General features: G+C 41.0%; 1 long non-coding RNA gene across 1 annotated transcript; it reads right to left on the reverse strand.

Moving 5' to 3' along the window:
- Positions 1 to 7,131: 7,131 nt before the first annotated feature.
- On the reverse strand, positions 7,132 to 13,902 carry LOC142388122 (uncharacterized). Its single transcript, XR_012770293.1, has 3 exons — positions 13,617 to 13,902; positions 8,001 to 8,085; positions 7,132 to 7,908 (listed from the first exon to the last, which is right to left on the reverse strand). It is a non-coding gene; the product is annotated as an uncharacterized LOC142388122 (long non-coding RNA).
- Positions 13,903 to 13,998: the final 96 nt, after the last annotated feature.

Here is a 13,998-nt window from a genome sequence, read left to right on the forward strand (position 1 = left end):
CTCTTCCTTCAGGTAGGACATCGTTGTTTGAGATGAGACCCAGAACTACAGTGTAGAGGGTTTACTGCAGGGGGCTCAACACATATTCTTGTGGGACTCCAAGGCTGAGGGTGATGGTACCGGACACACAGCTGCCCACCCTGACTACTTGGGAGGGGTGTCAGAAAGAAAGTGCTGCACACATTTACACAGATGGGTGTTCAGTCCAAAGTTCTACAGCTTAGTGAGCAGTCTGAGCGGGACCACAGTGTTAAAAGCTGAGCTGGAGTCAATGAACAGCAGTCTCATGTAGTTCCGTCCACATGTATGAGGGTGGTGTGCAGAATGTGGGAGATGGCCCTCAGTAGACCTGTGCGGATGATAGGCAAACTGCAGAGGGTTTATTGAGATAGAGGAACAGATGGAGTTCTTTATGAGCCTCTAAAACACCTTCATGAATGGTGTGAGGTTAGAGGTACACATTCAGGCTAGAGGGCTTGTTATGTTTCAGCACAGGAACAATTATGGATGTTTTGAGGCATATGGGCACGACGGAGTGAGCCAGAGACTCGTTAAAGATATGAGTGAAAACACCAGTCTAATGTCATCAAGAGTTACTGAGTACGGATTCAACCCCTAAAATCATCTGGTGTCAATCAAGGTGTAAATTCATGGTTGAAAAATGAGCTGTGGTGTGTCTCTCTGTGCTATTTTCAAACAAAGCATTGTCACAAAAATGTCATTTAGACCTCAAGAAATTGGTTCAACTTGTGAAAAAATTGCATCATAAATCTCTTTTACAGTAACCAAAAGTCACCAAACACCTCAGTTTGCTGATGATAATGTCATCACAGAGTCACAATGAGCTTTGGGGCAGTTTTAAACACGACCAAGTATTTTCTCACAGTAATCACCATCTGGTTCACATCTTAAAATAATTGAAAAGGCCAGTATAGCACCAAAGGAAATCAATTCAACTGGTCCTTTTTCATGTCATATTTCACGCCGTTTAAACAAAATATCCTCAGAAAAGAATGGCAGATTAAGTTTTAAATTTTCTATCAACAAAACTCAACAAAAGTCTACATATTCAGGCTTCAGTCAGGTAAATATCTGACATGCTTTGCCCTGCGTCTCACCCTGCTTCTTCGTCACTCTCTGAATCATAAAGTAAGCGAGTACAAGGACATTCCCAGTTTTAAACATACTGTGTGAAGTAGCCTAAAATAGAAATAACAACAAAAAACTTTACTGAACTAATTTGGAAAAGATCAAACAGTTCAACCACAATTTGAATCCAGTCTGAAGCTGAACCACTCCGATTATATTAGTTAAGGTTTAGTTTATCCATACAGCAGAGTAATAAAGGTAATAAAGCGATTCATCCTGACCAGCATCGGAGGAGGGCGCCCAGTTGACTCTGAATATCCCACGCAGACACTCACACATGGTCCACAGCAGGAAGCCAAAGGAGGAAACGTAACGACGGAGCGGCCCACACACAGGCTGCGGGGCTGGGAGAGCTCTGCAGCAGAGCTGGGGGAGGACGGTGGGTGTTTGATGCGTTCCGGGTGTTGGTTTGACTGTTTGGGCCTGAGGGAGACTGAGCCACACTGTCAGCGTGGATATCAGATAGACACACAGAAAGAGAGAAAGAGGGTGGAGAGCTCCCAGGGCTGAGAGAGGTGGATGGATGGATGGATGGATGGATGGAAAAACAGGGTCACAGAACAAAAAGAAAGGTGGTGGATGGATTGACAGCGAAGGAGAGGGGCTTTTCTCATTAGAGTATGAACTCATTATGAATATATGAACGAATTTCCTTTGCAAACCAACACAGATTGTGAGATACAAGTTTGCTTTGCATATTTTTAGCGTGTATGAGTGTGCATTTGTGAGAAGCAGGTGACACCCACGAGCCAAGACAGAATAGGAGCGAATTAGCTGTAGTGGACAGTCAGCATTTTGCTGCGACTCTCTGCAAAGCCCTGCTCCATTGTCTGCAGTGATGGAGGCTTTAGCAGTGGTCCAGTTGGGCCTTGTTTCTGGGCTTAGAGTGGCAGGACACTGGATATCAGTCAGACACCATGAACATGGCAGCATGACTGAGTAATCTCATTTAACTCAAGTTAAGGCCTCTTATTCTATAGATCTATTGGTAACAATAAGAGTCATAACATTTTAGAAGTTATCTGAGAACAAATGAGGTTCGGAACTGAACTGATGGTTAACCAGTAGTAGTATTTCTCAGTAATCTGTCACTAGCACAAAGGAGAGGAGAAAATAGCTTTTGAAGCCAATTGGACAAGTCAGTCATGAAAGAATGGTAAATTTCTCAGCAGCCACTCAGTATGATGAGCCATTATACTCACAGGGGCTCAAAAATGGTAATTAATCATGAGAAAACGCTAACGTAATGAGGAACTATCAAGTAATTAATCAGTATCATGCATCACTACTTTATGTGCACTAAAACAGTAACTAACATTTAAGCATTTAGCTTTGAAAAAGTAGTTAGAAATGTTTACAATGTGGTTCACGTGGTGTTTTAAAATAGTCAGCGAACAATGGAGCTTTATGGGCCTCAGGAGGAAGATATGTCACACCAAGCTTTGGATAAACAAACGGAACTTGATAGTCGCATTGGACTCATTGTAGCTTTTGGTGTTTTTGTGAGATTTGGTAGCATAAGTTTAGCACAATTCACTCATCAAATACATGAAAACTGTTGAAAGATTTAAATTTTCTTCATTTACTTCATGTGAAAGCATTCTTTCACATTTTATTTTGTTGTAAATGAAGGAAAGACTGTGCCTGACCACAGGAGTGAAGTGTCTGTGTATGTTTTTTCTTCAAATTCATGTAAAATTTACCTGCATTTGTAGCTATTTTACATACCCCCCCTAAACATTTTTTTGTTTCCCATTTTTCCCATCATATATCTCTGGAGTTGGTTTCCATGGAGACCTCCAGCCAGAGCAAATGTGGTTATTTGACTTGAGAGACTGCCAACATGGTGTAATGTTTTTTTTTTGTTTTACAATAAACAGGAAGTCATGGATTTGTGGTTGATCCCTCTTACCAACCTTTGCTTTTTTTAAACCAAAGCTTTACTTCCGTCTCCATCCTCAGTCGTGCCTGCTGCTTACATCACAGCCCCATTCGGCCTCTGTTGACTCAGAGGAAGAGAAGCCTCAGACTTCTTCATCTCTCCAGCCTCCACCCTGCAGGCACTAAGGCTGACAGGATATTTCACGTAGTTGTGAGTTGTTTGTGACTCTTAATCTTAACAAAATGTTGAACTGTGGCAGCTGCGGTGGGGGATGAACAAATTTAAAGAGAATATATTTTAACATTCATCTTAGAAAAACTCAACTTTAATCATATTTTTAGGTAAATAAATGCCATACAACAAAGTTCCAAGTGCTAAAGAATGATACTTATAACCCACAATATCTTTGCTGAGCTTGATCTCATTGGGTGGCATTAATATTTCATGCTGATGTCATGCTGTATTTATGTTTTTGTTTTGCATGTCACTGCACGGCATGTACTGCGAGGGGATGACACCCTGTGTTAAGGGCCCGAAGCAGTTAGAATAAGAGGCCTCTAATTGGATGGGGAAAAAAAAGATGTGCTAAACACCCATCCATCCATCACTCCAACACCTTTATCACCAAACAGAGGACGTCGCCTCCTTCTGTGGCACAGAGAATCAGCATGTGAACCAAAATTCTGTCTCGGCTAGAACAGCCAGGGTAATGTGGACTCTAAAGCAAAACCCAGGAAAGACAGTTAAACGGGAATCTGTAGAGAAGTCTGACCATGGGATCTAAGTCACTGAAGGAGAGGAGAGGTGTGTTATTTCCAGTAATGATAGGAGACAATCAAATGATGTATCCAGAATACTTTAGTTTTAATGAGTGTCTGGTCTTACTGGTGTAGAATGTTCGCAGAGATGTTGAGGGGAACCACTGGGTGTTCTCGATGGGTGTTGGATCCGTAGAAAGGTGGGCAGGCGGGCAAATGGTTGAGGCAAGATACTAGGAGGCACAAGAAGTGTCGCAAAGTGGGCTGATTACAACACTGTAGAAGCTGACAATCTGGCAGAGAGTGAGTGCACACACTGGTCCTTAAAGTGATGAAGCTGATGGAGAGCAGGAGAGCTGAAGCCCAGACTCCCCCAGGAGGACGGATTCCAACCTGCGGCTAAAAGGGAAAAAAAACAATCAAAAACAGCGACAACCAGTCCAGGACTGCGACAAAGTAGGACTCATTCAACACAAATAAAAATCTTGAAGGCACGCAATTGTCTCTTGTTTGTCTCATTGCTGACCAGATATTTGAGGACCTAATGACCCAAGTTTAATTCCAATGACGTCGACAGTTGAGAGTTCGCTCTGGACCAGTGTTGGCCTGAAGAATCACGTGACTTGCAGAAACATGATCCATCACTCTTACTCTAAACAAGGCTGTCTGTTACAATGTTAACTTTCTCTAAACAATTGATCTTTCAATGCCTCCCCTTCCCCTCACACATACACCAGATTCACCAAATCTAATCATAGTTGTGCTCATTTCTAAGATTACTTGCTACGTTGTAAAAGTGGGTTTTCTCTACTTTCTCTACTAAAAAGTATTTTTTTGCTCCACAGAATCACAGAATATGTGATGTTTCACGAGGCCTCAGGGTGTTAAATGTGGTTTCTGTACTCATTAGAGACAATGTTTGTCTGCCACATGCCTCAGTTAATCCCTACAAAGTGCAGAGTAGTCGACAGTTGAGTCATCGAGGATGGAGTCAGCATGGGAACGAACACACTCTCGGTTCAGGCACAGCTTAAGCCCTGAGAATCCTGTGGGTTTAACAGAAAGTGGCTCAGAAGGATCAAACTGATATTTTTCTCACCATGCACACTCCCAGCTCAGATCTTCTAGCTTAAATGTTTCATCTCGTGCATATTCTTCTTTCCCACTCTTCAGACAGACGAATAAATTGCTTTGAGGCATTCCTCTCTTTTTCTTTCTCTTCTGCCTTAAGAGAAAGTGCAGGAACACACACACATCTTGTCTGTTTGTCCTGCTGCTTAATGGGCAGTTACCCTCCTGCATCGCCGTCTCAGCAAAGTCTTAATTTGTCCAGTATCTCATCCACGATTAGCCTCAGCTGTAGGTCTGTTTTTATACACATTTTCAATTTGTGCAAGAAAAAAGCTGGAGGGTTATGCCAAAAATGTGAAACAATTTTCATAAATCAGAAAGATTTAACATTATGGTGAGGTGGTTAACTTTGTATGTCAATAAATTATAAAGTCTCAAGGCAGTTTATGAAAGTTATTAAATTGTATTCATTGATTTGTGTGCTGGGACAAACAAATATCACACCAGAACATGAACTATCCGAGCTTCACATCTCACGATGTGATTATGTGGATGTTTGACACTGCTGATTTACCTTCAAGCACTTATTAGGAGGTTGGAGATGGCAGATTTATCCAACATGACATTTTAGACAGTCGTCTTAACCATTTTAATAAAGCTCCAAATCTGAAGCTTGAGTTTCAAAACCTAATCACATTTTAACTACTGATTTTATCTGATTTTATCTATTGTTCTTATTTCTTTCTTTTTAAAAAAAAATATAAATCATGCTTTTTATTTCCACTGTTTTAATGTATCTGTAAAGCACTTTGAATCGCCTTGTTGATGAATTGTGCTGTACAAATAAACTTGCCTTGCCTTAACTAAATTTCTACTTTGCTCTCTCTAATAAATGTTTAGGTTTAGGCATTAAAAACACATGGAGGGGGTTTACAGTTCATGGTTTGGGATTCACCGTCATGTCACATGAATGCTGCGTAAAGCAACACCGTATCATGAAAAATATTACCTCATCTTCCATTTGATGGCAGCAAAACATCTAAAAAAAAGTTGGAACAGGTCCATGTTTACCACCGTGTAGCATCTCCTCTTCTATTAACAACAGTCTGTAAACATCTGGGATGAAAAGACCAGTTGTTGGACCTTTGGGAGGAGAATGTTGTCCCATTCTCATTCTTCTGTCATGTAAGATTATAGCTGCTCCACAGTCCGGGTCTTCTTTGTTGTATTTGAAATGTTTCCAGGTGGTGAAAGGTCTGGACTGCAGGCAGGTCAGTCCAGCACCAGGAGGCCATGCTGTTGTAATAGATGCAGATGTCTTACTGAAAATCAGCGAGGCCTTCTCTGAAAAAGACGTCGTCTGTAAAGGAGCATGTGTTGCTCTAAAACCTGTAAATACCTTTAAGCATTGATGGTGTTCCCAGTTCCAGAGGCAGTAATGCCCCCCCATACCATCAGAGATGCAGGCTTTTGAACTGAGAGCTGATAACAAGCAGGAAGGTCACTCTTCTCTTTAAGAGCTGAACATAGTTCATAGTTCGAGAAAAAGTGCTGCATAATATATGTACACTGGAAATAATTGGGATTTCTGTAGTTCAGGGTGTAGAGAGGTCCTCTGTTAATTGTAGATAACTATTTCAATCCCTAACTCGCAAGTCTACATGTCAATGTAAATGATCCCAACCCGACTTTGGCCCCAATTGTGGTTCCCACTTATATGCGGCTTTGGATAAATGCCTTTGTTCATTTTTAATGTAATTCTGGATGTTAAAACAGTGATCCTGAATTAACTCAACTGTTTCATTGAGTTGTTATCGTCACTTTTTTTAGTGAAACAAAAGAATACGTTTCATTCTACGGTATTTCATGCAGCAATGTGGGATTTGCTGGCAATTTATGAGGTGTTACTCAAGAGCTCACCTTGGAAAACGCATTCGCTGATCCACTCAGGTGCTTCAAGAAAATCATGCTTTAAAGCACTTAAATAAATCAACAGGGACCGTTTGACATCAGCCTTTCGGAGCCATTAAGGCCAAATGAATTCTCATCATACAATGGAGACTTGGGTTAGGGTTCGGGTCAAATTGGTTGATTAGAGGCACCAGGGGATGAATGGAGGTCATTTTTACAACCCCGTGATGGAATGTGTGAAGATTTTGTACGGCTCAGGTGGCTTCTTATCTACAATTTTTGCCGTCACTGTGGGAACAGTTAGCATTCTAATGCTAACATGATATGAATTATCAATGTAAATGACAACAAGACCCATAGTACGCTGAGTGAACTTCCTTTTAATATTTCTCTTACATTTCTCCTGATTCCTGTTTGAAAAAGTGTTCTCATCCATTATTAAAAAAAAAAACTGGAAGCTTGCAGGAAGTTTAATGAGCTTTATAAACACATTTTACCAAAAACATGGAGTTTATACTGTGCAAACATTAGAAGTGTGTCAAAAAATACCAACTAGAAAGTATTTATCTGTTATGTGTGCCAGATTTGTATATCAAAAATAAAGAATGCACTTTTTTCATGTGCCATGAAATAACGTTTACTTGTGATTCCCTGTTTTTCACTTATTAAATACTATAAAATGTTAATAAAAAATGTTTATTACAATACATTCACATACAACATCCTTTATTTAAAGCAGACATAAATAACACAAGTGACTAATTCTTATACGTTCAGTCCAAGATATGCTAAATTCAACCTGAAGGAGCAGTATCATGGGACTTCATTGATATCTAGTAGTTTAGTAACAGCAAACTTAAACCCCTTCATTTAAATTGTTCACCGTGTGTGGTAGGAATCACAGAGACAGAGGTATGATCACATTTTTCTGTGTGACAGCTTTTGTTTCCACATCCAAATCCAACTGTGGTGGAGGAATATTTTTTTAATGACCTTACTGCCGTAGCCTTCCTCGCAGCGAGGTTTGGCAGCAGCACGTCATCCTGAATGATGTGGCAGCACATCTTCCCAAAGGCCCTTCGGTCACTTAACTGGCCATTCTCCAGCATTTTAGCCTTGGTGCCAGTTTCCCTGCATCTAAACAGGAAGAATAATCCGTACAAATATCACTAAATGCAGTAAAAATAAATGCAAAATAGAATATATTCTTTTCAGGGGTCTGCACTAACCCCATGCAGGTCAAGGTCCACGTGATGCCAATCAGCTCCCTGCTGCAGAATCTTCAGGACAGACACCGAAGGATGGCTTTGTAACCTGACAGAGAAAGCAAATATTCAGTCATTTATCGTGCTGTCAATGCCGCGAAATTGTTTTAATCAATTATTTTCCAACACGATGCTCTAAAGTTTAGTCATAAATCCTCACAAAGTTTAATCGAAGTTAATGGGTCAAGATTCATCTCAGAAAGATCTAGCATTTCAAGTTTAAGATTCTGACATAAATGTTGACAGCCATATAAACATGGGAAACAGGTTATAACAGCCACTTTTACAAGACATGAAGGCAGAATGGATTCCAAGATCAGTGAATGAGCAGTGAGTACAGAGAAAAGTAACTTTAAATCGCCTCTTATCCACAGATTTGGAGAGAGGCTTTGGAAATGCTGAGCTTTGCTCTCTCTCTACTTGGATAGCACCAGAAAACTCTTCCATCCCTGCTGCTTCCTCAGATGCCCGATCATTCACCCCCAAACAGGTTGGCACAGGCCGGCTGTTTTCCCCCTGTGGAACTGCTGTCATCTTCTATTATCACAGCTTTCTGTCGCTTCATTAGAAGTCCATGTTTTCAGTGTCACACATCCTGCGAAATTAACTATTGCTGCCATTGATCTTCCTCCAGGCGCCTTCAGCCAGCTCTCTGAGGAGGTCGACATGCTCCTCCTGTGCTTTTAATGATAATTGAAATAATAAACACAGCAGCATGCCTACTAACTAAAAAGTCCCTCTCACTTTCAAGCAGCAGCACAAATCGATACTCTTGTCTTGGCATTTTGGCACCTTTTTGCAAATGTTAAATCTGTTATCAAATCCAGCTTTACCAACTTTAACTAAAGGTCAAACTCTTAATAACCTTCAATGTATTACATGCTAAAATAGGCCAAGCGTGAATGTCACAGTTGCACTGTAAAATACTACAGTCAGTCACTGTTTAACTGTTGAGGACAGGTTATATCATAATTTCTTTAAGGAGTCTTCAGGAATAGTTCTCCAGGCTTCTTGAAGGACATCCCAAAGCTCTTCTTTGGATGTGGGCTGCCTTTTGTTCCGTTCTCTGTCAGGATGATCCCACACTGCTTCAGTACTGTTGAGCTCCGGGCTCTGGGGAGGATTCATCCCTCCATCAGACCTGCTGCCACTGATTTTCAGCCCACTTCTTGTGTCCTTTGGCCCAGCTCAGCCTTTTCTCCCTGTTTCCCTTCCTTAAGAACGGCTTCTTGACAGCCACCCTTCCATGGAGCCCATTTCTGATGAGGCTTGGGCCAACAGCAGATGGATCAGCTGAAGGTCCAGATGCATCTCTCAGCTCCTGTGTCAGGTCTTTGCTGGATGTTTTCCTCTTTCTTAAGGACATCACTTTCAGATCCTGTTCATCTGCTGTAGATAGTTCTTTAGGCCTGACACTTCTTCTTCTGTCCTCCACTTGTCCAGTTTCCTCAAATGTTTTAAGGACACACTGCACACCATGCTGAGATATGCCAAGCTCTCAGCTAACAGCTCTTTGGGAATCACCTTGTTGCTGCAGAAATCCTGTTTTCTGTCTGTCACACTGTGTTATCTTTGCTGTTTTTCACAGAAGAAACTAAAGAAATGGGAACAAATGATGTGTCTGTGTGACAGGCTGCTGGTAACAAAGTGTCTAAAGATACAATTTAAAACAGCTTCTTTGCTAAGTTGTCTGTTATGTGTCGACACAACACTGGTTCATCCCTTGAGTTAGGAGCCTTTTTAAAGCTTTAATGATTTAAAGGTCAGTGTAAAGTGGCTAAACAAACAAAAAAACATTTCCTCTGAAAATGTTCAGCTATAAGAACTGGACCATAAAGCAGCCAATGTCCAAAGAAAAACTTTAAAACTCTGGAACCTTTGAAGAAAAACCTAAAGAGATGAGGGGTGGCTCAAGACTTTTGCACACTGTAAGACATTAAATGGATGAGCCCCAGATTGTTTGCTTTGTTGATTGGACCAGCAGCTTTACACAAGATCCAGGCTGATACTCCAAACCAATTTGGTTTTCAGTTGCAGATCTGAAACTTTGATACAGCCCAGCTGTGCTAAAACGACAACAATGGAAGAATTAGCCTTTTTGTAGCATAATCACATGATACATCAGATTCTTACATCCAACCAGTTCTAGAGACAGTGTAGTGGAGCCCAATCACCCCGAGACATCAGGCAGATACAGTGTGAACCTGCCATGTTTAAGGGGAGGAATCCACACTTTACTGTTTGCACCCTCGTCGCCACGTCTGCCCACTGGGAGAACAGAGTGGTAATTAAAGTGCAGATAACTCTGTCATTCTCCTGCTCATCGTCACACTCACTTGTTAGTTGTGCTGGACAGAATTTTTCTCTTTTGTCACTTACAAACAGACCACAATGTATTTCTGACATGCTTTTTATGATATCATGGCCTTTCAGCCTTTTGTTACCCCCATCACAACTTGTTTTAAACCTGTAGTTGCAATTGAATTCAAGATTAAATAATATATTTAATAAAATAGTAAAATGTTTTGCTTTCAACTAGGGATGCACCGATACCGGACCGATACTACTCTAATATACTAGTACTCGTTAAAGTTAACCGATACCATGAACCGATTCCAATTTATTTCATGAAGACAGCGATCAGAGGGTAGCTTGCCATTTTTGTTGTATTTTTTTAGATCGGCGGCTCGGGGAGATGTCGAGCTAATCAGGAACAGTGTGGTTAGGCTAGCGAGACCAAAACCTGTCTTCCAATTCATTGCATTTTTTTTTTGTGGTAAAAATATCGGCATCAGTACTCGGTATCGGCAAGTACTCAGATCCAAGTATCGGTATCGTATCGGTTTGAATAAAAGTGGTATCGCTGCATCCCTACTTTCAACATTTGAAATGTTTGAAATGTATTTAGTTTACATTTCAAACAGCTCCCAAACTTATTTTGAAGAATAAGTGAAATCATTTCTGTATTATTTCTTGTCTGTTAGACTAAAATACAAACACCAACATCCTCTGAACTCGTTCATACAGTACAAGATACTTTAATCCTTCCCTCATATCTCAGCATCTTGGCACAAAAACATCCACATTAAGAGTAACATAAACACAAAAGATAGAAATCTACCACAACACTCCATAGTGAATAAATGATGTTGTGTCGAATCTTTCTGGGTGGTACTCAGAGTGGGGCACACACACTCTGAAGTCCTCCCCTGGCAGCAGAGCCTTTTCCATTACACCATTCACTGGGTGGTGCAGCTTGATGCTGCAGTGATAAGTGCAGAAGGGAATAAACTCAGAGTGTTCACACTAAAAAGGCATTTGCACATATAAAATTGTCCCATAAACTTTGACTACATTCAACCATCAGGTGGAGCTGCGGCAACAATTATCCCTTCAAAAAGGCCTCGGCTGCATCACTCGTCAGGTGCAGCAGAGAGGAGAAGCTCTGGCTGCTCTCCACCTGTGAAAACCAGATGGTGCAGATTCTCGGCTGTGTTTGATGAAACATACAGCAGCGACTGCAGGCACTGCCTGGCAGGCAGAAACTGGTCCTTTTATGAAGCTCTGGTGACAGAACTTCACAAGGTAGTTAAAAGCCGGCAAACACACATACACACGGAAGAGGTTTTAACTGAGGAGGTTTGCGGAGAAAAACATTAATTCTACTCATTGTACAAGCATACAGAAACCATATATTCTATTCTGAATGCTTAGTTTTATAGTCCAGATGTAACCTAAGCTGAAGCTGTCACTCCGCCCACTTCACGGGTCACTGCATGGGTGGGGACTGGATGGTTTTGGACAGTCAACAGGGAGACAGAAATAACCTCCTGGGAGGGTTCTGCTGCGACCGCTGACGACACTAAATAGTTCACGCTCTGGGAAGCGACATGTTGTAGATTCCTCAGAGGATGTGTGTGTGTGTTTAAAGGCTTTAGATATATTTGCCGGACAAGTTGGTTTTGGGGATTTCTTTGTGGTTCAGATAAGGCTTGTGTTCAAGGTTCAGTGTGTGAGGATGCAGTTTTTTAGCAGCTGTGGTGACATGGCAAAACATATGACCCCTAAATCCAAGTGTTAGTTTGATGGTGAGATACTAAAACACTGCAAAGGTATTCGAAATGAGACAGGATTTCTGAGTATTTCTGTCTTGTTGCTATTCACGTACAAAGTAACCTCCTGAACTGAGTTAGCAGGTCAGGTTACAGACAATTCCAGCCCAACCGGCTTTATATGTTCAGAAAATGTGTATACGCTCTTAACACAACATATATTCCATTTCATATCGCCATCAGTTCCTCATTGTAGCAACACAGAGATTCTTTAGTTTTATTGTGTATTGGTTGTTTCTAAATAAGAAACATGTCAGACATCTCGACTCCATCTGCACATCCAGCGGTGCCATGTGAGATTCTGCCTGAGGTCGGGATCAGAATTGATCCAAATTAAAAGAGTGGAATGCACAGAGTAGGTATGATGTCAGTGGTGTGTTTTTATCATGGATACAGTTAGTCTAAACACCACTTAGCTCACTCTGGGTCAGTAAGTAGGTGTGCCTTCATCAAACAGCACGTATCAGCCTGGTCTACAGTCAGCAGAGACTGGGTGGGTTTGAGCCCCTCATTCAGACACACCTATAAACAACCAGAGCCGCTGGACCACGGCTGAATGCTCTCAAACACTCCGGTTGGGACGTGATTCAGTTGAAAAAACACAGTAAAGACAGGATAGTCTTTTATTTTTTTGTGGGCAAACAGAAGATAAATCGAAATCAAAGCAAATACCCAGCATCAGTTCTTCTAGTTATACTTGCACACAGTTTTTGAAGTAACTCGGCAGGCAGGTTCTTCCAAACATCTTGGTGAACTAACAGATTTTCTGGATGTAGGTTCTAATCCCTCCGTCTCTTCATGCAATCCCAGACACACTTGATGACGTTAAGAACATGGCTTTGTGCAGGCCATACCGTCACTTCCTGGATTGGTCGTCTTCTATATGCTGAACATAGTTCTTAATTACACTCATGTGTCTATGCATGAAATTTGCACGGTTTCTTTTAACTTTTTATTTGTTTCTCTTTATATTCTTTTTTGTATTTTAATGCTTCTTCCACTCCCTGCTGCAATATTTTTATTTTATGTAAAGCACTTTGAATTGTTTGTACATTAAATGTGCTATATAAATAAATTTGATTTGATTTGATTTTGATTTGAATGTATGTTTGGGAATAAATTTGGGACCAATCGGACGCCTGACAGATAACCTTGAGCACTTTAACGTGACCAGAGCAGCCCGTCAGTTTCAACCTGCACCAATACTGCCCACAAGTGTTAGAAATCTGCAACTGCATCATGACACAAATACCCTCCTACATGAAATGATATGAAATCTATAAAATATAGATTTATAAAAACATTCATGGGATAAAAGCTTAAATTCCAAGAGTCTTTCTATCATGGAGGTTTATTGTGTGTTACATATAATGAAAACTATGAATAATTAATGGATTTGAAGCAAACTCCTGAATTGTTTGAGACCTTCTGGAGAATCTTCTACATAAATTAAGTGAACGTGTTGTACCTTAAAGAATCGGCTGGGAGCGAGCTGGGCAGCGGGACATCAGCGGGCCGTTAATCCGGGCGGAGGCGCTCGAGCTGCGGACACAGACCAGCACGCAGGAGTTTACTTTTCTCCTAAGAATAGAAACGACCGTATACGCGTTTGTATACGAGTTTGCTACTAATTAACGGAGAAGTTTAAAGATTAGACCTCCAAGACAAACTTTAAAACTTTTTTTTTTGTTTTTCAATTTGCAACATGAGTTTATGGGAACAGTTAACTCAGCTCAAAACTCTATCCGAACATGAGCTGCATGTCTAAAAACGTCCCGGGTTGTATGTAAAGGTCAACTTCATGCAACACTCACTGAGTTTGAACTTCATAGGGAGATGGAGAAAGTTGC

This window comes from Odontesthes bonariensis, chromosome 9 (assembly GCF_027942865.1).
Source record: "Odontesthes bonariensis isolate fOdoBon6 chromosome 9, fOdoBon6.hap1, whole genome shotgun sequence".
NCBI classification, from domain to species: Eukaryota; Metazoa; Chordata; class Actinopteri; order Atheriniformes; family Atherinopsidae; genus Odontesthes; species Odontesthes bonariensis.